This window comes from Leopardus geoffroyi, chromosome C2 (assembly GCF_018350155.1).
Source record: "Leopardus geoffroyi isolate Oge1 chromosome C2, O.geoffroyi_Oge1_pat1.0, whole genome shotgun sequence".
NCBI classification, from domain to species: domain Eukaryota; kingdom Metazoa; phylum Chordata; class Mammalia; order Carnivora; family Felidae; genus Leopardus; species Leopardus geoffroyi.
The window spans coordinates 131,218,494-131,243,630 of NC_059333.1; the positions used below are offsets into that span (position 1 = coordinate 131,218,494).

At 41.8% G+C, this 25,137-nt stretch overlaps 1 protein-coding gene across 3 annotated transcripts in view; it reads left to right on the forward strand.

Annotated features, from left to right (window-relative positions):
* CPNE4 (copine 4) overlaps positions 1-25,137 on the forward strand; it is a 495,629-nt gene that overhangs the window by 330,826 nt on the left and 139,666 nt on the right. The window lies entirely within an intron of this gene.

Here is a 25,137-nt window from a genome sequence, read left to right on the forward strand (position 1 = left end):
AGCAAATATGTGAAGACTTACTTATTTTGCAAAATTAACTATTTTCTCTTTTGAATTCCTTCATTCTGTCAGTTATTTCACAACTATTTACTGGCACTTTCTACACTCTGATTGTATGTGCTATATATAGTCTTATGCTGTTACATTATAAATTACCATCTTCCAACTCAACTATGAGAACCCCGATGCAGGGAGTACTGCTCATGTACATGTATTCCAAGCTTTTGGTGCCAAAATATCCCAAGAAAGGGGATAAATAGCTTTTGGTGCATGAATAAATGCTTTTACTTAATCCTCACAATTATGTGAAATAAACATTATTATATCCATTTATAAATGAGAAAACTAAGACTCAGAGCAGCTAGGCCTAAAGCCTCACACTGATAAGTGGCAGAACTAAAACTCCAACCAGGTTGGTCTCACCATAAACTCCGTAACTTTACATCAGGACACTTTTACTTTTCCCTTCCCTACTGCCATGCCCAGAACTTTAGTAGGTTCTGAGGGGAGGTCTAAATGAAGAAATAGCCCTTGTGTGGAGGAAGTGGACATTCTAATTGGAGAAGGCACACTACATACACCTAAAAGTAATTCATGACGCAGCTTAAGCCATAATGAGACAAAATATCCTGGGCTAGGGGCGCCTGGGTGGCGCAGTCGGTTAAGCATCCGACTTCAGCCAGGTCACGATCTCACGGTCCGTGAGTTCGAGCCCCGCGTCAGGCTCTGGGCTGATGGCTCATGATGGCTCAGAGCCTGGAGCCTGTTTCCGATTCTGTGTCTCCCTCTCTCTCTCTCTGACCCTCCCCCGTTCATGCTCTGTCTCTCTCTGTCCCAAAAATAAATAAACGTTGAAAAAAAAAATTAAAAAAAAAAAAATATCCTGGGCTATATTCATAGGGTTGTAGGCCTTCAGGAAGGGAGAGCTTTCTGATTGGTAGAATCACAGAAAGCATTGTGGATTCAAACATTGAAAAAATATAGTCCATAGATGGAAGAAGGAGGAGGAAGACCTTTCAAGTAAGAAATCAATACAAACAAGGCCTAGAGGTCAGAACAACCAGGGCAGGGGTAAGGGCAGAGGAGACCCAGTTTCACTGAATCAAGCTCAGATGCTGATTTACTACAAAACTAGTGAAGCTTGAACTTCAGAGCCCCTCACTTGGGTAAACTGCTTCCAAGGCTCTGTGTGACATTTTTATTTGTAGTCATGTACTTTTTTCTGAAAGGATTCCAAACGATATAAACCTCAACCCTCACAAAACCTGCATCAATCCCATGCAGAGGCAAGGGTGTGGTTTACGGTTTAGTAAGGAAGATTCTGCCTGGCAAAGAGGTGACGAGCCTTCATGTTTATTTGTTTTTACCATGCCTCATGCCACTTATCACTAATTTCTCCATTGTGAGCACTGAGTGACAAAATAAATAATGTCCTCAGATACCTTTTTCAGCAAATATAGTGATTACTTTCATAAGATTGTTCCTTGTTCCTTTAATGAAAGCCAAAAGCCCAATGTAGATGAAGGCAGAGAAGGACTCTGGGGTATTCTCCATAAACATAATCTCTCTCATGACTTTTGAAAAGAATTGATGGTAGATAGTTCCAGAGTCTTGCCAGGTACAATGCCTAATAAGTAGTAGGCATTGAATGAATGAATGATTTCAGGTAGAATTCTGTAATGTATAAATAAAATACAGTGATTTAAATGGCATATATTATAGACATAAATGAGCCACTCCAAGATTCTCTCTGAGATTGTGGACATCCCCTCATGTATAAAAGTTAGATTCTTCCTTAAGAAACAAATGTAGATCCATGTAGGAGTCATGTGAATCAAAGATCTTTTTCATCCCAAGATTTAATCATTTTGTCTGTGTGAATAACCCTCAAACTTACATCTTTAGTCTCTCACAACCCTCATCTTTCCAGCAGCCAGTAAGTCCTTGACCCTCCACTCTGTGTCAGCGGTGTAGTGTTGAGCCAAAAACATTGTCCCTACACTCAAGCAGCTCACAGTCTAGCTGGGAATAAAGATGGGAAGCAAGTAATTAATTAAGTTATGCAGATAATGAATTAAGTTACAACCATTATAATTATTGCTAAGGAGAAGTATTAGAAGAGGAGAGCAAAACTGAGAGAATAGTGTCAGGTGGAGAAGAGATCAAAGAAGGATTCCAAGGGGAAGTGACATTTACACCGAGACTTAAAGGGAGAGTAAGCGGATCAGGTGAGAAGAAAGAGGAAACATGTTCCAAGCAGATGAGAAAACTATATACAAAGCCTCTGGATTCAGGAAGAAGTTTGGCATATGGTACATAGTAGCTTCATTTGGGTTTCCCACAAAGCTAACTCTGAGATATGAAGTCAAAGGAGGTGAAGGAGATGCCATAGCAGAGTGAAAAAGTGAGACAGGAAAAGGAAGGCAGCCTGTAATAGTGTTGTCAAGCCATCCACTGCTGTGGCCAACTGGAGCTTAATTCTGCTGGGGAAATTCTGGAAGCCAGTGTAGAACAGATACCACTGAGTTATCTCTCCCCATAGGTGAGGAACGGGGGCATTTATATTCTTGGGTGTATATATATATATATATATATATATATATATATATATATATATAGTTCATCAGTTATTGAGGGCTTTTTCCAGGGTGGGAACATCCATCCTCCAGTATTTCTGGCTTATTTCACAGGCAGCAAAACAGGTTCCAAAGATCCCAAGAAGCTTACAAGCAAAGAAATGCAGGTGCTAGTGGTCAGAAGTCAGTGGTGTGCACTGAAGTCATAGAGCCTGAGTATATGAGCAGGGCATCATATCAGCTGTCTACCCAAAAGCCAGTCACTCCACCCTTTAAGCCATCAGGTCCTGATCATTTTCTACCATGTGGCTGTGCGGACAATAGCCCTATCCCTAGCTCAAGGGCGAATGTTGAGTATTATCAGCCAATCATATGAATCCCGTTCCCTTTTGCCAGAGATTGGTTTAGGGGTGGGCTGGTGGCCAGTTCTAATCAATAACACATGACAGTTTTTTCTTGGAAAGTTTCCTTAGCCTAACGAGAGAGAGAGACAGAGAGAGAGAGAGAGAGAGAGAGAAGGAGAGACACCCAACACCCACATATGAAGAAAGAAGTCTCTGCCTGTCATTCTTGGAACTACTGCAGTCACTTTGTAGCAGGGATGAGGATGAGAGCACCCCTAAGGGGAAGTCAGAGCCAAGACAGGTGGAGGCACTGGCTGACATTCTGTACATGGAGCCCACCTTGTCTGTGGACTCCTTATTATAAGATAATAAAGTTTCCTGGGATGGGATTTTCCATTCCTTGAGCTGAAAGCATCATGATTGATATAGAGTATATCAATGAAAGCATATCAGTGGAAGATGGATGGACTTTCTAGAGTGGGGTGAATAAAGGGAAATGGGGGGGAGTGCATTGCTTTAAGTTTTTAATCTCTCAAGATGAGGAATATCTAGAAGCGAGCACTGAGGATAAGATTACAATAGTACAATAGTACAATAGTAGTTTCTAGTTATATCTTGAGACTTGAAAGAGCTTCCATACTGACCATTTGACCCTCTTAACAAGTTTGGGAGGACAAGTGTTACCACCTGCATTTTATAGCTGAGAAAACTGAGGATCAGAAAGGTTCAGTGTCCTGGCGGAGCCAAAACCAGAAGTCAGGAGCTTTTGGTCCCTAATCTGAAAGCTCTTTCTTCTGCCATTTAGGGAAGGATAGTGTGGAGAGGCCACATGCTGAGATCTCTTTTAACATCATGGCTTAGATGAAACAAATGAGCAGCAAGTCAAACTTGTTCAGTGTAGCCTTAAGCCATGCTCCCCAAGCCATACTGCTTTCCTGCACCGCAGCCCCACACATACCCCCCTCCCCGGGGACAGGCTAGCCTCTCTGGGTATCTTGTATGTTCATGGACAACCACCCTTTTATATTATCAGCCATGTGATAGGTACAACTGACCTTTCCATACTTTTGGGGTGGGCACTAATTGACTGAAATCAATCAGGATATACCATTTTTGTGGCCACAGTGATTAGTTCAATGAAGGTATGTAACGAATCAGAGATAGTGAAATGTAAAAACATATTTGCTAGAGCCTTGTGAGAAAGAAAAGGTGAGGCTGTGAGGTCTGGAAGTGATACCCTTCAAGGGGAGAACATCGAGCTGCTGTGGGAAGAAAAGGAAGGGTGATAACATGACAAAATGTGGACGAAAAGGAAAGAGCCTGGCATCTCAAAGGGAAGAAAAGAGAGAAATTGGGTCATATTATTTGCATGCTAGATAGTGTCCTGTCTGCAGCCAGTCCTTCCTAGGAATTTTGGTCAATAGCTTCACTTTGTTATTTAAATCATTGTGGGATAATTCTTTTTGCCGCTTGCAACATGGAGTTCTAACTAATTAAGTCATATTCTATAGAACCCCTTCTCCAAGCCACAGTGACCTTTCCAGACTCCAAGATCCTGTAACCCGTCTCCATCTCATTCATTTAGTAACTCGTTCTTCACTGCCTCCAGAAGTTCCTTTTTCTCAGTTCATTAAAATAATTTCTCTCTCAATTAACATTTTTATACATACTATCTAGCCCTCCAGCTAGTTTGCAAGTTTCTTAGGGCAGAGGCCAATCAATACTTCCTTTTTGTGTCTAATGCAACACCGTGCTTTATATATCACATATGCTTAAGCCACATTTACTGATTAATTTTGAAAATTTTAAATCAGTATGAACTTTTATTTTAACATGGTAAGTTTCATTCAGTCACGTATTTGTTATTTCAACAAGCATTTAGCAAGTGCCCCAGATACACCAACTTGTCTCTAATAGGTGCTAGAGACACAAAGATGAAAAAAGAGAGAGGCTCAGCCCCAGAAGTGCTTAAAATTAGCTGGAAAATTATTAAAATTATTAAATAAGTAACTAAAATGCATGTTATTTAGTGCTGCAACAGGATATTTTCCAGGGGCAACAGGGGAAAGACTTACCTTTGCCTACAGGGAACCAGGGAGGTCTCATAAGAAAAATGATTTTGGGGGCACCTGAGTGGCTCAGTTGGTTGAACGTCTGGCTTCAGCTCAGGTCATGATCTTCCAGTTGGTGGGTTTGAGCCCCACGTCAGGCTCTGTGCTGATGGCTCAGAGCCTGGAGCCTGCTTTGGATTCTGTGTCTCCCTCTCTCTGCCCCTCCCCCACTCACACTCTGTCTCTCAGAAATGAATAAATGTTTAAAAATTTTTTTTAAAAAAAGAAGAAAAATGATTTTGGACCTGAATCTCACAGGATGAGTAGGAATTCACGAGCAGATAGAAGAAATAAGGACCCTCTGGGCAAAATGACCAGGGCACACAAAGGCACAGCAGCACAAGAATAACAGAGAACTCTAAGGGATTCAACATGGCTGGATAGTCAAAGGTTGGGAAAAGGATAACGGAGGCTGGAGAGGAGAAGAGGAGCCAGACCAGAGGCTTTTAAGTGCCTTTCTCTAAAGTTTGGAGAGCTTGGATGTGTTACACTGGAAGTCCTGAAGGGTTTTGACCAGGGAGAGGACAAGATTGGATGTGCATATTAGAAAGATCACTTTAGCATTCCTTGAAGGGTGAATGGGTGAGAGTGGATATGGAGGCAAGGAAGCCAGTTAGGAAGCTCGTGCCGTAGTAGGAGCATCTCGTCAGAGATGAGGGCAGTGGTGATGGAAGTTGAGGCCCAGGAAAGAGTTTGGCCAAACGCAGGATCAACAGGCCTTAGAGAATGGGTGAAGGAGGGAGGAGTTTGCAGGTAGCTGGCTTAGGTCCTACAGGAGTGATTTGTCTGTCTTTCTGGGGAATCATATTGAGGAGTGGGGTGAGGAATAGAGTGTGATGCTGGCGTGTTGAGCTCAGGATGTCTGTGGAGAATCCAGAGGAGGTTGCCACTTGGCCTCTGACCATGAGGATCTGGAAATGATCCAGATTTGGCAGTGGACTCCCTATGGCCCATGCAGCCTAAAAGTGGATGAGATCCCTCAAAGAAAATGTTTTGTTTTTATTTTTGGAAGGTAACTCATTGATATATGAACAAATCAAATGATTTTTTAAAAACTGAGTATGTGACGACATCTCTTTCTACATTCTTTCCACACACACACACACACACACACACACACAAATCAACATTTTTCTTCTTTATAATTTCAGTGGTTCAAGAAGATTCCTTTCCTTGTACTGGTTAGTTAGGCAGGGGATGGCTGGATCCAGGAGCTTCTATATGAATGGTGCATTCAGGGTCTGAAACACAGTTTCATAATGCTGAAAAACACTTACAATGGAGCCTGATGGTCTGGTGTCACATCCCAGCTCAGCTGCTCTCAAGTTGTATGTCCACAGGCAAATTCTTGCAACCATTTAAGACTTAGCCTCTTCATATACAAAATAGAGATAATAATAGAGCTGGTCTTGAGAAATATTGTGACAATCAAGTGAGAAAATACATACAAGGTGCTTAGCAGAGAGAGCATTCAGGGTATGGAAGCTGTTATTAAGGACATGAAAATCTAGGAAATGATGAGAAGGATCAACATACATTGGGGCCAACTTTGTTTCAAGAGTGAAAGTGGAAGCAAAAAGGGTGAAAACAGTATGACAAAACACCATATCCTGGGCAATGAGTAAACTGAACTTATGACTTTGCCTCAAGTTTGTTGAAAATATTATTTAGTCAAAGGTTTCAGTGTGTGTGTGTGGTGTGTGTGTATGTGTGTGTGTGTGTGTGTGTGTGTGTGTGTGATATTTACTTTTTTCAGACTATTTTTAAATGAAAGTGGTTTCAACTCAGGTCTCTGAAATAATTGGGGGACAGGTATTCCAATTCCTATCTGAGCTCAACTAAGGCCCCAAAGGAGAGAGAAAGTGACATCCCAAAACCCATGCTGGAAGTCACACATTCAGAGCTGTCTCTTCAAGACTGTCTACTTGCCCTGTCCATGTGAGTTTACCACATTCTCACTCTGATATGTGAAACAGGGGGATTTGTGGCTTTTAGGAAAGGAAAATGGCAGCCCTCAGCATGCTGGAAGCTGACATTGGCCATGAAGTTGAATATAAGCACAGCCAGTGACTTAGCACGGAGCAATAATGCCAGATGAAGGTTCATGTCTCCAAGAGCACTCCAGGCAGAACTGTGTGTTCTCAGCAGATGGATGAGGGGGGCGAATCACAGAGATGCAGGGTGGCCAGAAAGCTGTGTACTCTTTCTGGGTGAGCTTGAAGACCGTCCTTGGATTTCTGTTGGCAGAAAGGAGACCAGAAGCTAAGCCCCTCTCCTGCTGCACCCAACAGAGGGCATGCCAAGGACAGCCATGGTCCCTCACTATCTCGAACAGCAAACAGACCTTCTTCAAGGTGCCACCTTCACTTCTTTCACTGCTTGCTAACTAGTCCAGTCATCCCCAAATTTTTCCACTTCTTCATGCACCAAATACAGTGGGAACACCGAATCAGAAATAATGAGAATAATAAATGTAGTAGTTAACTTTCCCTGGGTACTTTTTATTTACCAGTCACTGGGCTAAGCATTTGTTACATCTCACTTAAGTTAATCAGCTTGACATCCCTGGGAAATAGGCACTACCATTATCCTCATGTACATCTGAGGAAATGCACTGAATAAAGCTGGGTGACTTATTTAAGGCCACACAGCTAGTAAATGGTGGAGCTAGAACTCAAATGCAGATCTGTTTGCCTCCAAAGCCCCTTGAAGCTCATCACTAGCTAGTGTAAATTGGAATGTAGTATCTATTAATGCAAAGCCAAGTTGGAGTTGACCTTGCTAGGGTTTTGTTTTATTAGTTTCAGTTTATTTGTTTCTCTTATAGGAATCCTCTTGGAAAAAAAAAAATATATATGTATGTATATGTGTATGTATATATATATGTGTGTGTATATATATATAGGCCATATATATATGTGTATATATATACACATATATATACACATATGTGTGTATGTGTATACATATGTGTGTATATGTACATATATACACGCACGTATATATACACACATATGTATGTATGTATATGTATATATAAGCATATGTGTACGTATATATATACATAAATATTTTTATGTATACATTATGTATACATTTATATATACGTGTACATATATATGGCCTTGGTCATCTTTCCTCCATGTTTGCGTGTTTGCATACTGAACTAACTCCAAATACAGCATGGTTTCTTAAATAGTATCAGTCTCAACCTCCCAAAACCAGAACCTTATAAATTCAGCACCCAGAAGGTACCCCCTCCTGATCTTTTCACCCTTAATCATGTTGAACAAACCCATCACCCAAATTTAGAAGTTGTCCCTAGGTTTTATCATTGCTTTTCCTGTGGGTGTTTTCTCTTCTTCATGGCTCAGAGGACTGTGTATAGTCGTTGTCTCTTCATTGCCGTATAGCTTTACTTTAGTGTATTCATTCCCCCAAAGCTCAGATTTCTGTTAAAACTGAGAATGTCTCTATAAAAAAAAAAACAAAAACAAAAATCTGAAGCAGGCTTCAGGTTTTGAGATGTGAACTATCTGCACAGAGCCCGATGCAGGGCTCGAACTCACGAGCTGTGAAATCATGACTTGAGACAAAGTTGGATGCTTAACCCACTGAGCCACCCAGGAGCCCCCAATTTCATTCTTTTGCATGTTGCTATCTGGTTTTCCCAGCACCATTTGTTGAAGAAACTGTCCTTTTCCCTTTGAATATTCTTTCTTACTTTGTCGAAGATCAATTGACGATATAGTTGTGGGTTTATTGTGGGTTTTCTATTCAGTTCCATTGATTTATGTATCTGTTTTTGTCCCAGTATCACACTGTTTCGATTACTACAGCTTTGTACTATAACTTAAAGCCAGAATTGTGATGCCTCCAGCTTTGCTTTTCTTTTTCAAGATTGCTTTGGCTCTTTGGAGTCTTTTGTGGTTCCATACCAATTTTAGGATCCTTTGTTCTACAGATAGTTGCATTTATCTTCACCTATCTGTGCTATCACACCTAAATCAACACTGAGTTCATCAACAAGTCTGGTGAAATTATTGAATTTAAAATTCTAATTATTCTATAAATCCTAATAATTTAAAAAAGTCATTGTCATCTGAACATATGATGACTAATCACTTAAAATTTCCTCCAAGAGGGGCGCCTGGGTGACTCAGTCGGTTAAGCATCCGACTTTGGCTCAGGTCATGATCTCACAGTCTGTGAGTTTGAGCCCCGTGTCAAGCTCTGTGCTGATAGCTCAGAGCCTGGAGTCTGCTTCAGATTCTGTGTCTCCCTCTCTCTCTGCCCCTCCCCTGCTCATGCTCTGTCTCTCTCTGTCTCAAAAATAAATAAAAACATTACAAAAAAATTAAAAAATAAATAAATAAAATAAAATTTCCTCCAAGAAATTTCCTTTAAGAAAACTCAATATACTTTTCGGAAAAGGTGCAAAATGGAGAAGAGTTAAAAGAGGATGTACTTTTTTATTTACCAAATGATACTTTGCTTTAAATATTTTTGCATTTACATAGCATGTTACTTCAACATAGCATTTTTGTTTATTTTTTAGAAACTTAATTTATTGATAAAATAAATTAGGATTTTATCCATAAAGTGTAAAAAAAAAAAAACCAACTGAGAATGTCCTGCTTTCTTGCAGCATGAGTGGGGCAGGGCAATCTCTGATTCCTTAAAGGAGTTCTAGGCTGTCTGGGGGCTCTGACCTTCATTCATGAGAAAGGAATCATGTACCACCTTCCCACAGAGCAACGGTTCTCAAACCTCAAGTCTAATCAGAATCCCTGGAGACTTATTCAAACACAGAGTGCTGGGCCCCACTCCCAGCACTTCTGATTCAGCAGATTTAGCAAAAAACCCAATAATTTGCATTTCTAAGATCCCAGGTGACAAGGATACTGCTGGCCCTGGGCCACAGTTTGAGAACCACTGCCACAGAGTCTTAGGGGAGGAATGCTAATAAGTCTTGGGCACTGAATCACTTGTTTTAATTATGAAAAAAACTAATGTTTTAGGTAATTATCTGAGAAATTAAGGAGGACAAAGAAAAGATCTAGAGAGCAGGAAAAATGTTGCTTCATAAAGTTACATTCCCACAAAGGATCATGTACAGGGCTTAGAATTTACATTTTTGGTGAAGATCTCAGCTCCCCTCTACTAAGTGTAGTTGAATGGGTCTATTAGCCAGACTGCTGGTTCCTTTCTTGATTCAGGCAAATGTTAGGATTACTTCAGCCACATTGGCCCCTGAAAGGATTGGCAGACCACAAGCTGTCAGTGGTCAATGGGAATTTGCTGTCAGGGTGGGTTGAACCCAGTTGGTTGACACTGTGGGTATGACAATGCAAGAGGGAGCTATCCACACTCAATGTAATGCTCACATTGAGACTCCACAGGTTGGTTTTTGTTGCATAACATCTAATAATCCTCAAGGCATAAAATTGATGGCTCGGGGAAGTCAAATTTACACATTACAGCAGGCAATTCATTTCCCTTCTGCTTCTCACATGAAAAGCTTTCTTTAACTTTGCAGAATTACTGCAAACAGAAGCGGCATGAGTGATAAATGATGTCATAAATAAAAACCATCCTCTCAGCTCCCTTGGACTGGCTGAGAAGTCCCAGGAAGTGGTCTCAGTGCTGACTGTCTATTCTGCTCATAGGCAACTGGGATTCATGTAGAGTGACTGTAGGTGAGCAAGCCCTCAGTTCTCCAAGGAGAATAAAATTAATTTTTGCCTTTTTCTTTGCTGTCATTGTCAGGCAAGTAATCTTAAATTCGCATCCTAGGAAAATCCTTCTGCTTTCTCTGGAGTTTTCCTTTTGTATCTTTAAATAACCTTGATGGTGTCCTCCACTGGAGTCTGAGACCTAGGTCCTGGATCTGTCACCAACTCCCTGTGTCGTAATGGGCAGTGTGCTTAACCTCTTGGTGACATAGTGACCTCATCTATAAAGGGAAGGTTTCGTATTGATTCATCTCCAAGTTCCTTCCAGTTCTAATAGCCAATGACTCTTAGTCATCTCTTTCCTTCCCCTTGTCACTAAAAGTAAGCATCCTTTCCTACATTCTCATCCCTTTTCAGGATACTCTCTGTCCCCTTCCACCCTACCCCCAGTCCCTTTTCACATCATCTGTTAGCATGAGATGCTTCCCTCTTGCTAAGTCATAGATGTCATTCAGCCACAGACTTGTGTTCCTACCTAAATGCTCTCCAGGAAAGCAACTCCTTATGTCTACTTAATTTCAAACATAGTTTTCAAAAGATACATTTAGTGGCAATGAAAATGGTCTGTACTTATAAGCCACACTTGGATATTATACCTCTACTGGCTCCAAATGAGAAGGGGAGGAGAATAAGAGATTTAGAACTGGATGAGAATTTGCAAGAACTGACATGTCACACTGAAAAGAACCTAGCTGTTTGTCCTGGTCCCAACCCTTTAAGCCAGGCTGGTGTGAGGCACTCAGCCCCTAGCCCACCGCCCCAGTGTCCCTGGACCTGCCTCCCCAAACAGGGAGCCACATATGACACCTGGGTTTGAAGGCAGCCACCTAGGACCTTTACCACAGCTCCCACACTTGCTTGTTTCCAGCCAGCTTTTATCCCAGTTCTTCTTGCTCCCAACTCAGAACTACTTACTTACCTACAAAAATCCAAGCTGAACCCTATCTCCATGGTGTTTACACATGCTCTCCCCAGCATCTGGCCCTTCCTTTTTCCCTAATAAATGTTGTCTTACTGTACCTTCTTACTTATCAGCATCCTAAGTGCCTTAAATAAAAATGTCCTGTACTTGGGGTGCCCGGGTGGCTCATTCAGTTAAGCGTCCAACTCTTGGTTTCAGCTCAGGTCATAATCTCACGGTTCATGAGATCAAGCCCCACATCAGGCTCTGCACTGGCAATGCAGAACATGTTTGGGATTCTATCTCCCTCTCTCTCTGCACCTCCCACACCCCCCCCCCGGCTCGCTCTCTCTGTCTCTCTCTCTCAAAATTAATTAATTAAAAAAATGTCCTGTACTTGTCTCAGGCCTGAAGCTTGAGACCATATGGCACATGAACTAAATTATCAATATGCCAAACAGCCAATTCGCTGAAGTCAAATAACCAAAAAGCCACTCCACCAAATAATACAGTAGGCCAAATACGAATTCTCTGCTAAATATTTTTGTTTACCAAAATACTTGATTGAGGTATTTGAACTGTTTGTAAAGTATGCTACAGTTATCTTAAAACCTGTGAAGATTTCTGCTTTTTTTAAGTTTAGTCTGCTTATGAATTTAGTTACTGATTATCATAAACTTTTATGAATATCAAATGTAGTCATAGGAAGACTAAATTATCTTTTGCCTTCTCTCTCAAAGGTGGGAAAAAATATGGTGCAAGCTCTTAAAGTACCCATTTCTTCCCAGACCAGAGGACTAGGAGGATATATTTTTAGATAACAACAATGATGGCATGTAGATGGGATTATGGGTGACTTTTAGTGTCACCTCCATATTTTTCTATATTTTCTTCAAGGAGTATATATCACCTCTATAATCAGAAAAAATTACAATAAATGTTAGTAAAAATTAATAAAGCCTATATACTGACTTCAAAGAATTCATATTCATGTAGAGGAATATGACACATATGTATTATATAGATACACTTTTGAGGAACTTTAGAATATGTGAAGAGTCCTACTTTGGGAAATGTGAGGGAAAGGCTTTGGGATGAGCTATTTGCTGAGGCTGTGCCCTCTGGCAGGTTTTTGAGAGAACATTTTGCAGATGTTGCAAGTAAAGCCTTAGTCCTCATCCCCCAACCCCTTGGCCCACAGGGAGGAAGGTTTGCTTGGGTAATCTGATTCTGATCTTTTGTGATACCATTTTTTATTACAGAAGAGACCCTGGAGGGCTTGGAGCACCACTGAGGATTAAGTTAAGGAAACTTCCTTGGAACTGCAAAGAGGTTCTGACATTCCTTCAAAGCCTAGAACCTCCAGCTCAAGCCTAACTTGGGAAAAAGAATATTTTTATTTTGAATTAACCCAATGAAGTTTAGGGGAAGAAATACACAGTTACTGCTTGGGTTACAAAATCATTCCCAGGAGTCTTGGTTTCAGATTCAAGGACAAAATGAGGCTGGGTACGAATTCATTAACTTTGTTTTGGATGGAATGTGAGTCTTTGGGGCTCCTCCGGACACGAAGGCAGGTCAGGTGAGGCCATGAGTGTGCTGATTAATGTGTTTCACCCACACTTCCTTGGCATGTGCCCACAGGAGGCTGAGGTCAGCATACATTCCCAAGCCAGTTAGCAGAAGCAAGGGAGCAGAAATCTTCCAATGCTCTCTCTCCCCAGTGAGAATCAAACCAGGAAGACTACTGTTACAATTAACTTGCAGACAGAACTCCAGTAGAATCAGAAAAGCTTGAAATGGGGAGGAAAACCAAAGCAAGGTTGAGTTTAGCCAGATCAGTATGAGAGTCTGCACTCTGGTGCTTCTGGTCTCTCCTTAAATACTTCCAAGGAGGGGTGAATTCATCCTTACATGTCAGGTATCCTGATAATGTTAGTGTAACCTATGACTGCGTTTGCCCTAGTCCATCTTAGTTTATACCTATTGTCATGACTTAAATATGAACACTGCCTCCTTTCATTTTCAAAAGTGTCCCAATTTAGACAAAATAGTTGATGGTCCCTTTGTGATAATAAATCACGCTCACAGCTAACATTTACTAAGAGCTGATCATGTGCCAGGCATTCATGAGCTTGGTGCTATTGACATTATCATTATCATTATCATCATCATCACTATTATCACCAAGCCAAATTTACATGCATCCTAAGAGGCAAAATCAAGATGCAAAAACAGGCATTTGTATTCAGATTCAGGGTACTAAGTAATTCCTCCTGCACCCCTAAAGTGTGCTACCTCTGGGCTTCCATTTCATGCACTCAGGAAAAAAAAGATCCCTATCTCTTTACAGATCTCCCACACCTTCCCACTGATTTTCTCATAAGTAATCAGTTGAAATGAGGAGACTGATATTCTGAGGGTCTTATTATATCCCAGGTATCATGTCACAAGAGGGCCACTATCTTTTCTACTTGACAGATCAAGATCTAGGCTTGGGGCACCTGGGTGGCTCCATCGGTTAAGTGTCTGATTCTTGATTTCAGCTCAGGTCATGATCTCATGGTCATGGGATCGAGCCCACATTGGTCTCTATGCTGACTGTGGAGTTTGCTTGAGTTTCTTCCCTCTCCATCAACCCCCCCCCCAGTCCCCCCCACACTTGCATGCACTCTCTCTTAAAAAATAAATAAATAAAAGAACTAGGATTTAAGAGCTCAACTAATTCATCCAAGATCATGGTGACAGCAGGTCATGGAGCTAAGATTCACACCTGAGTTGATCTGATTTCAATACCTGCCTTCCCATTAGACCATATTGCCTACCAAACTGCATTCAATTTCTGTAACCCTTTGCAAATCAGAAAAAGTGGAGTAGCAATTCTCCCTAAATGCTATCACTGTAAGACTGTTAACTGAGGTCAAGAAGGAAGCAACCTTTTCCACAAGTTGGTTAAATTGACTCCTATATCTAAACAGCCGTTCTCCCAGCTCAGGAAGACCTGTGACATCCATCTGCAAACACATGCCCCATTCGTGAGTGTTTATCTGAAATACTCCTGGACCACAGTATCTGAGCAACTTATAGTGTTTAGGCCTCATCCTTCCCTTGGCATGGACCTATTGCTCATTTACCAATTAAGGATAATAGTCAGATGTAAATAACTGGTATTCATTCATTCATTCATTCAGTGAATAGTGCATTAATGCTAACAGTAATAATTTAAAAGCATTTAATTTAAATACAGTTATCCACTCATCCAAATGATTATGCATGAAATTATTCATTCATTTACTGGACACTTACTGCATGTCAGACACTCTTCTAGAAACCGGGGCAACAGCTGTGAACAAAGAGGACAAAGCCCTGTTTTCATGGAGCTTATGTTTTCCTCCATGATATAATAACAGACAATGATAGTGACATGAAAGAAACCCTAAGGAATGTAGAGTGGTGGCAAGGGAGTGGGTGCAAATTTACATAGGAAAGCCAGAGAGGCCCTTTCTGAGCAGAGACCAGAATGAAGTATGGGCATGAGCCATGTAAAGAAATGCAGAAAATTGTTTCAGGCAGAGAGCAGAGCAACTGTTCTTACATAGTACTGCCAGATCCCTATGCTGAAAACTTTGCATGCATTATCTCATTTAATCCTCACAAAAGCCCTGAAGGGAATGTGCCATTATTTTTTCATTTTCTGCCAGCCGTCTGCACATTGAAGTGACTTGCTTACCTGCACACCACTTTTTTCTCTTTTTTTAAACATTTATTTATTTATTTTGAGAGAGAGAGAGCAGGGGAGGGGCAGAGAGAGGGGGGGAGAGAGAGAGAATCCCAAGAAGGCTCTGCACAGTCAGTCCAGAGCCAGATGTGGGGTCATGAGATCATGACCTGAGCTGAAATCAAGAGTCAGACACTTAAACAACTGAGCCCCTCAGGCACCCCAAGTGCACGCCATTTTTAAGTGAAGGAGCATGAGTTAAATCCAGGCCTCCTGGCTCCCAGACGACATCCCCACTGCAACTACTGAGCAGCTGATTGCCTCACCCAGCCTGCAACACTCCCCTGCACTTTTAACACAAGACTGAGAGAATGACTGATCCCTAAGAAACATCTGCAAAGCCTGTATCCTCCGTCTGATTCTGCGTCAGATTTTGGTCTTTGTAATGTTTTGACTACAGAAGAGACCCAAGAGGGTTTGCAGCACTAGCAATGAGCAAGTTAAGAATGTTCATGGGTCCATGAGGATGGGGGCTTTAAATCTTTGTCTCCTTCTAGAGGCTTTTGCTCCAGAGACCCTCCCTCAGCTCTGTTGCAGGGCCTGCGTCTCAGGCTCCTCCTCCAGACATGCAAGAACCTCTTCTACATGACATCCTTGTAAACCAAGCAAGTTTCCATCCCTCCACCCCATTATTTGTAGGGAATGGCTCTATTGTTTTTCTGTACATAAAGGCAACACACGCCCCTTTTAAAAACTGTTCAGAAATATACAAAACTAATAAAATCATCCTTCATCACAACATTGAGAGATAGTTAGTAAACATTCTGGTGTATATTCTTCCAGAGTTTTTCTTATGTATGCACATACATACAGTTGTTTTTTTCAACAACCATTTGGTCATTTATACATGCCTTTCGTTGCTTGCTTTTTTCTCATAAAAAATATCTTGAACATCTTTCCATGTTAATGTACATACTTCTACATCTTCTATTTTAAGGGCTACAAAGTATTCCACAGTAGCAAAAATCATGTAAGGCCTCCCGTATGTCAGACATGAAGGCTGTTTCTAGTTTTCCACAATTTTAAACGACACTTGAATGAGCATTGTATTATGTATATCTTCATGCCCTCTGATACTGAATTTTTTTAGAATAAATTAATAACAGTGGAATATTTGGGCACACATTTTAAGGTCCTTGATACAAATTGCCACATATCTGTGTAGAAATGTGGTAGCAACGAACAGTGCACTATACTGTGCACAATGGTATTCTTTGTATCCTCAGTAATGCCTCCCACTTTTAATCTTGTTCCTTTTGAAGTCTCTTTCAGCACAGGGAAAAGAAGACCACTGCCCCGAACTGGATGTCACCCACCTGCCCCCGTTAGAGGTTCCTCTGGTCCCAGCCTAAGCGGGGAGGACACAGAGGAGCATGACCCCTCAGGTCCCTTGTGGTCCTGGAGGCGGGGCCCCCACAGGTTTTGTCCAGAGGCTACAGGTAGAATGAGGAAAGGAGACATTGCCTTAAGTCTCAGCCTGGGAAGGTTGCCTCGCTCTCAGACTTTGTCCTTTCTCTCCTTCATGTATGCCCCCAGCAGCTCCTGCCCTCCCATTTATCAACCACATGTTGGAGACTCCCAGTTCAGGCCTCTCCTCTGAGCCCCAGACTCATGTCTTTAACCATCTCTAGATACTGACTGCACTCAGGTGACTCACAGACTTCTCAGACTCCACAGCTCCAACCACGCCACCATCTCCCCTTGCTCTCCCAGCCCACCCCCTCCACCAGCTCCTCCTCTACTGTGCCTCACCCAGGCAATGGCACCTCCACCCTCCCAGATGGGGAGGCCCCCAAACTGGGAGCCTTCTTTTGTACCACTCTCCTATTTTCTGTGCCCCACAGCCTTCCCATCAGTCAATCAGTCACAAAGCCCCATCAATTTAGTGTGTTAAATATCTTTATTATCCACCCCCTTTTCTCTTCCACTGCCAGTGTCCCAGTCTAAGATAAGTCTGTAATTATCTCTTTGTGGGGATTGATAGGATGGGAGAAAAAAGAGGAGGAAGGAACATTTCCTAAGGATCTATATGTGACTGATTCTGAGATTTTGTTAATAATACTCATTATGCACACGATAAGCCAATGGAGTAGCTAATGTCACCATTTTACAGAAAAGGAAACTGAGGCTTGGAGAGGTTAACCTGCCCGCTCTCAGACCAGAGTCAACATTCAGAGCCCTGTGTGTGATTCTTGTTCTACATTATGTAGTAAGAGTGAAGCTAGAGAACCAGTTGGGAGGCTCTTGCAATGGTCTGAGTGAGAGGGAACGTGCTCTACGGTAAGCTCCTACGGTAAGGCAAGGAGTGAGTATGAATCACTTTGTGTGTCTGGTAGGGTTTAGCGCAGGACCTGCCTCTGTCATTTGTGGAAGGCAGAAGAGTGTAGCAGCTAAGGGAATGGAACTGGATGGACTAGGGAGGCTAAGGGAATGAGTGTAGCAGCTAAGGGAATGGAAGATGTCCTGGCTCTGGGACCTTGAGCAAGTTATCTAGCCTCTCTGTAGTGGGCTAAGTGGTGGCCCCAAAAAAGATACATCCACATCCTAACCCCATAATCCATGAATGTGGATTCTTTGAACAGAGTCTTTGCAGATCTAATTAAGTAGAGGATCTCAAGATGAGGAGGTCATCCTGGATTACCCAGGTAAACCCTTAATCCAGTAACAAGTGTACTCATAAAAGAGCTCCAGAGGAGAGACACAGACAGGAAGGAGCATGCCACACGAAGGAAATGGAGTCATATAGGGACACATCAAGGAACAATGGCAGGCACCAGCAGCTGGAAGAGACAAGCTATGGAAATCTTCCATAGAGCCTCCAGAGAGAATATGGTCCTGTAGACAGCTTGATTTCAGGCCTCTGCCCTCCAGAACCAGGAGAGAATACATTTCTTTTCTGTTCTGCCACCGAGTTGGTGGTAATTTGTTATGGCAGCCGTGGCAAACGAATACACTCTCTAAACTCGTTGCTCTCATCTGTCAATGGGCATATGATCATACTTCATAGGGCTGTCATGAGAATTAAATAAATCAATACACATAAGGAAATTTAGAGCAGTAGCTGGCACATATTAAGTTCTCCTGAAGTAGTATTTATTATGACTAATAAATGATAATAATAAATTTATTATGACTAATGTTCATTAGCTGAGTGACCTTAGTTATCTTTGACCCTCTGGTTCCTTCAGCTGTTGAAGGTTAATAAAAATACTTATTCTGACCACCTCAAAGCTGGAGTTTGCTTCTTTCACTTAGAAATGGTCAAAGAATTTCTCCAATCCTCCTCTGTCCTATGGACTACTAATTTAGTTGTGAGCCTCACTGAAGACAAGTCACAGAGTGCCAAAGATGACGGTTGAAAAGTGCCTCGTGCCCTTGGCCTGATGAAAATGCGCTACCCTGGGCACTGGGCTGCTTGGAGAAGACAGCTCTTTCTCTTTCTCCTGATTGCCATGTAGTATGACTGGGGGCTGGTAAAGGGTGGATGCAGAGCCAGGTCATTTGTGATGAGGAGGACTTACACCCATCATCAGAGACAAAGGTGGATAATTAATGCACAAGCAATTCTTAAATCCCTCTCAGAAACTCTCTCTCCACTCCATCTCTTGCTAATGAAGTCAGAGAAAGGGTAAAAGCCTGTAATTACACTTGAAGTAATTAGAACTCTGCTTAATAGAAAGCTTAAGACAGTTAAGTCCAAACCAGTAGATCACCCATTGTTCCTGTCATTCTGAATCATTCTCCCCAGGGTGTTCCTTTTGTAAGCCTCCACTGGGGAAGCAAGGACTATACTGAATTCCCATAAAATGTATGCACACATGCATGTCACATGTCCTCTCCCCTGGATGGCTGACAAAGCTTCAGCATGTACCTTTCTTAGTTCGTACAACTTTACCCATTAATGAAAGTCTAAATCAGAATGGATTAATTTAAAAGGCCTTTCCTATAAATCTTTAAAATCTGATCATATCATACTAAAATTGTCTACATTCATGCTCAGTGCTTCTCAACTTTAATATGCATGCAAATCACCTGGGGATCTCGGTGAAATTCAGATTCTGATTCAGTAGGTCTGGGGTAGGTCCTGAGAGTCTGCATTTCTGACAAGTTCCCAGGTCATGCTGGTGCTGCTGGAGGGAGCCAGATAGGATAAAGAGGGGAGGACACACATTAGGAGCAAAGCAAAAGTTCTTCCCTGTCCCACAGGTGACCACTTTCCTCCTACACAGCAACTGTTGAAAGCTTCTAATCTTGAAAAATGAATAAAATTTGCCCATTGAGGGGAGAGGGTATGAGTCATCCTAAGCAGAGGGAATAGCCAAAGAGGAAGCACAGTTCTTGAAGTTTTTTAAAAAGTGTTCTTTAAAATATTTTTAAAGCTTCTCTTTATTGTTTTGTACATAGGAGAGGCCAAAGATCTCAGGAGTTACTCTGTGCTCAGACAACAATGTAGGTCCTTTAGGTCGGCAGTGGCAGCAAGGCAACCAGGAAGTGGAGGGACAGCACCAGGAGACAGTGCACAATGCAGACCTTGAGCAGGTCTGATTTCTACCAGGTGAAGTAATACTGCCCAGCAGTCTTGCTGAGGGAAGTGGTAAGGTAGGGATTTCCCCAGAATCAGCCATCACTGAGGCATCCTTTCCCGGAGTTTGAACCTGATCGTGGACTAACTTCATGTATTAGTTCCCCGTGTTTATAGTTACAAATTATCACAAACATGGTGGCTTAAAACAACACAAATTTATTTTCTCACAGCTCCAGGGGGCAGGAGTCTGCAGCCAAGGTGTCAGAAGGGCCGTGCTCTTTCTGAAGGTTATAGGGGAGAATCCATTCCTTGCCTCTTCCAACCTCTGGTCCCCGCCAGTTCCTTAGCTTGTGGCCACATCACTCCAAATGTCCAGTGCCTTCAAATCTCTCTCTGTTCCATCTGCATGGTTTCTTCTCTTCTGAGTGTGTGTTCTCATGCACCCCCCCTTCCCCCTGCCCACTGATTCTCCCTTGTAAGGACACTGGGATTGCATTTAGGGTCCACTCAAATAATCCAGGATAATCTCTCCATTTTAAGATCTTAACTTAATTAAAGCTGCAAAGACTTTTTGCCATATAAGGTAATATACAGAGGTGTTAGGGATTAAGGTATGAATATCTTTTGGGGGGTCATTTTTCTTTTTTTTTCTAATTATAATAAGGGTTTTTATTTCTGAAATTAAATCAAAGACATCTACACTTAATAGAAATACAAAAGTATGAATTGTCCTTATTACTCATTCAGACACTGCCGGAATACCCAGACATGTGCAGTAATCATTGAATTTAATTTTTAGAATATTTTACCAAGTTTAAACATCTTAAAACGTGGGTGTTTTAAATATTGTTTTGATACTTGTAGATATCCAGGAAGGAAGATAAAACATGGTTTACTTAAAATCTGTGGCTTCATTTATAACTGTTAAGATTTAGGTTTTTTTTCTAATATGAAATTTATTGTCAAATTGGTTTCCATACAACACCCAGTGCTCATCCCAACAGGTGCCCTCCTCAATGCCCATCACCCACCTTCCCCTCCCTCCCACCCCCCATCAACCCTCAGTTTCTTCTCAGTTTTTAAGAATCTCTTATGCTTTGGCTCCCTCCCTCTCTAACCTCTTTTTTTTCCTTCCCCTCTCTCATGGTCTTCTGTTAAGTTTCTCAGGATCCACCTAAGAGTGAAAACATATGGTATCTGTCTTTCTGTGTATGACTTATTTCACTTAACATAACACTCTCCAGTTCTATCCACGTTGCTACAAAGGGCCGTATTTCATTCTTTCTCATTGCCACATAGTACTCCATTGTGTATATAAACCACAATTTCTTTATCCATTCATCAGTTGATGGACATTTAGGCTCTTTTCACAATTTGGCTATTGTTGAGAGTGCTGCTATAAACATTGGGGTACAAGTGCCCCTATGCATCAGTACTCCTGTATCCCTTGGGTAAATTCCTAGCAGTGCTATTGCTGAGTCATAGGGTAGGTCTATTTTTAATTATTTGAGGAACCTCCACACTGTTTTCCAGAGTGGCTGCACCAGTTTGCATTCCCACCAACAGTGCAAGAGGGTTCCCGTTTCTCCACATCCTTGCCAGCATCTATAGTCTCCTGATTTGTTCATTTTAGCCACTCTGACTGGCGTGAGGTAATATCTGAGTGTGGTTTTGATTCATATTTCCCTGATGAGGAGCGACGTTGAGCATCTTTTCATGTGCCTGTTAGCCATCTGGATGTCTTCTTTTTTTTTAATATATTTTTTTAACGTCTTTTTATTTATTTTTGAGACAGAGAGAGACAGAGCATGAACGGGGTAGGGTCAGAGAGAGAGAGGGAGACACAGAATCAGAAGCAGGCTCCAGGCTCTGAGCTGTCAGCACAGAGCCTGACGCGGGGCTCGAACTCATGGACTGCGAGATCATGACCTGAGCTGAAGTCGGACGCTTAACCGACTGAGCCATCCAGGCGCTCCAGTGGATGTCTTCTTTAGAGAAGTGTCCATTCATGTTTTCTGCCCATTTCTTCACTGGATTATTTGTTTTTCAGGTGTGGAGTTTGGTGAGTTCTTTATAGATTTTGGATACTAGCCCTTTGTCTGATAGGTCATTTGCAAATATCTTTTCCCATTCTGTTGGTTGCCTTTTAGTTTTGTTGATTGTGTTCTTTGCAGTGCAGAAGCTTTTTATCTTCATGAAGTCCCAATAGCTCATTTTTGCTTTTAATTTCCTTGCCCTTGGGGATGTGTCAAGTAAGAAATTACTGTGGCTGAGGTCAGAGAGGTTTTTTTCCTGCTTTGTCCTCTAGGGCTTTGATGGTTTCCTGTCTCACATTCAGGTCTTTTATCCATTTTGAGTTTGTTTTTGGGAATGGTGTAAGAACGTGGTCTAGTTTCATCCTTCTGCTTGTTGCTGTCCAGTTCTCCCAGCACCATTTGTTAAAGAGACTCTCTTTTTTCCAATGGATATTCTTTCCTGCTTTGTCAAAGATGAGTTGGCCATACTTTTGTGGGTCTAGTTCTGGGGTTTCTATTCTATTCCATTGGTCTATGTGTCTGTTTTTGTGCCAATACCATGCTGTCTTGATGATTACAGCTTTGTAGTAGAGGCTAAAGTCTGGTATTGTGATGCCTCCTGCTTTGGTCTTCTTCTTCAAAATTACTTTGGCTATTCGGGGCCTTTTGTGGTCCATACAAATTTTAGGATTGCTTGTTCTAGCTTCGAGAAGAATGCTGGTGCTCTTTTGATTGGGATTGCATTGAATGTGTAGATAGCTTTGGGTAGTATTGACATTTTAACAATATTTATTCTTCCAATCCATGAGCATGGAATGTTTTTCCATTTCTTTGTATCTTCTTCAATTTCCTTCGTAAGCTTTCTATACTTTTCAGCATACAGATCTTTTACATCTTTGATTAGGTTTATTCCTAGGTATTTTATGGTTCTTGGTGCAATTGTGAATGGGATCAGTTTCTTTATTTGTCTTTCTGTTGCTTCATTATTAGTGTATAAAAATGCAACTGATTTCTGTACATTGATTTTGTATCCTGCAACTTTGCTGAATTCATGTATCAGTTCTAGCATGGGGGGTCATTTTTCAACCCACCACAGCCAACAATGCTAAAGCACCTAGGGTCTGAGTGCAATGCCACCAAAAGCCTAGTCTCTGGGGATCAGTTAAAGATCTTCTTTATGTCTTCATACTCACCCTGCTCCTCATACTCACTTATACCCTTTTTACCTACAGTTCCTCAACTCAGAGCATCATCCCTCCCCTCTTTGACTATTCAGTTCTCTTCCAGAAGCCTCAGGTCAGGAGTAGTTTCTTCGGAAATGCCCTACCTGACCTCCTGGACCAGGCCAGTCTTCCTTCGTGGCATGGCATTGCTTCTCCTTGCAGAGCTGGCATTTGACCTGTGTGTTGTGTGGGAGGACAGTGCCCCTTCCTGCTCGTGTCTTCACTGTATTTTCAATACCCAGCACATAATATCCAATACATATTTATTCGATGAAGGAATGAATCCTGGCTTCAACTCTTATAGGCTGTATGTATCAGCTTGTTAGGGCTGCCATAACTGAATACCACAGTCTGATGGCTCAAACAACACAAATCTATTGTATCATAGCTCTGGAGGCTGAAATTCCAAGATCAACATGACAGCAGTGTTGGTTTGTGGTGAGGCCCATCTTGCTGACTTGCAGGCAGCTGTACTCACTATGTGCACATAGCCTTTCTTCCGTTACATATGCAGAGGGAGAGAACTCTCTGATGTATCTTCCTCTTCTTATAAGGAGGCCAATGCTGTCGGATTAGGGTTCCGCCCTCGTTTCACCTTAATTATCTCTTTTAAAGTCCCTACCTCCAAATACAGGCACTTTGTAGCCTAGAGCTTGAACATACGAATTTTTGGAGGACACAATTTAGTCCATAATGTTATGTGACCTTAGATAAACTCCATAATTTCTCTAAGCCCTGCTTCTCTAGTTCCAGTTGCTTAGGGAAAAGAGAGAGTATTGATAATTAAACAACAACAAATGAGATAAGATGTGTGAAGCACTCAACACACTATCTGGCACAGAGTAAAAGTTTTGTTTGTTTTCCCAGAAGCAGATAAGGACTGGAGAGTATGTAGATTATTGGAGGAGGTGAAGGAAAAACCAAAAGGGGAGTGGATAAGTGAGACAGGAAAGGGAAATAACCAATAAAGTAAAGGGTGTGTTGTCTGACAAATCACCACTGGAAAAACTAGAGCTTCTTCCCACCAGGGAAACTTGGATGCCTGTGTAGAAAAAACACTGCAGAGTTACCCCCATCCCTGGGGCAAAAGAACTGGGGGATTTCTGTACCAAAGCCCTTCAGTCATTGGTTGACGTCACCGCCAAGGATGGTAATCCTCCCTGCTTTCAGCCTGCTGCACCTGTAGACAACAGGCATGGATACCAGAGAAAGCCCTGAGGCAATGAGATGCCCATGCCAGCTGTTGGAAGCCCCATTAGCCCTGCCATAGTAAAGCCTGAGGGGCTCTGGGCATGTCTTCCTCTCTCCGTCTCAGTGTGCCATCAGGAAACCTTGCCTGTTCTCTGGAGTGGTGGTGGTAGTCATTGCTAGTTTGCAGAACTAGAGATGCTCCTTGACAAAAAATTCTGGAGCCAAACAAATGTAAGGAAGGCTTCTTACATGGTTGTACTTAGGGAGATGCACATCCAAAGCTCGGTTGATGTCCTACAGTTGAACTATCAAGCTTTATTTGATCCTGTGATTTCCAGACTTATTTCCACAGTTTTTTCATACAGTTTGTACTTACCTTTTAAGAAATAAAAGTTCTCTAATACATGATTTGGGGGTAATTGATTCTGATTCATACTAGAGAGGTCAATATTTGCCAAAGAAGTTTCTTATCAGTTCACCACTACAGCCTTAGAACAGTGCCTGGCACAGAGAAGTTGTTCAATAAGTGTGTTTTGTTACAACGGAGTCTTCAAGCAATTTCAAAAAAGAATCTGAAGATATTTTCAATAAAAGCAATCTCATAAAAAACGACTGTCTAGTCCCCAGAATGACTGTTTTGAAGGACTTTGAAAGAAATTTCAGCTGAATGTACACTTGCTGAAATATTGAACAAAGCATTTTTTATTTTCCTGGTTTGTTCCCATTCATCCAAATGAA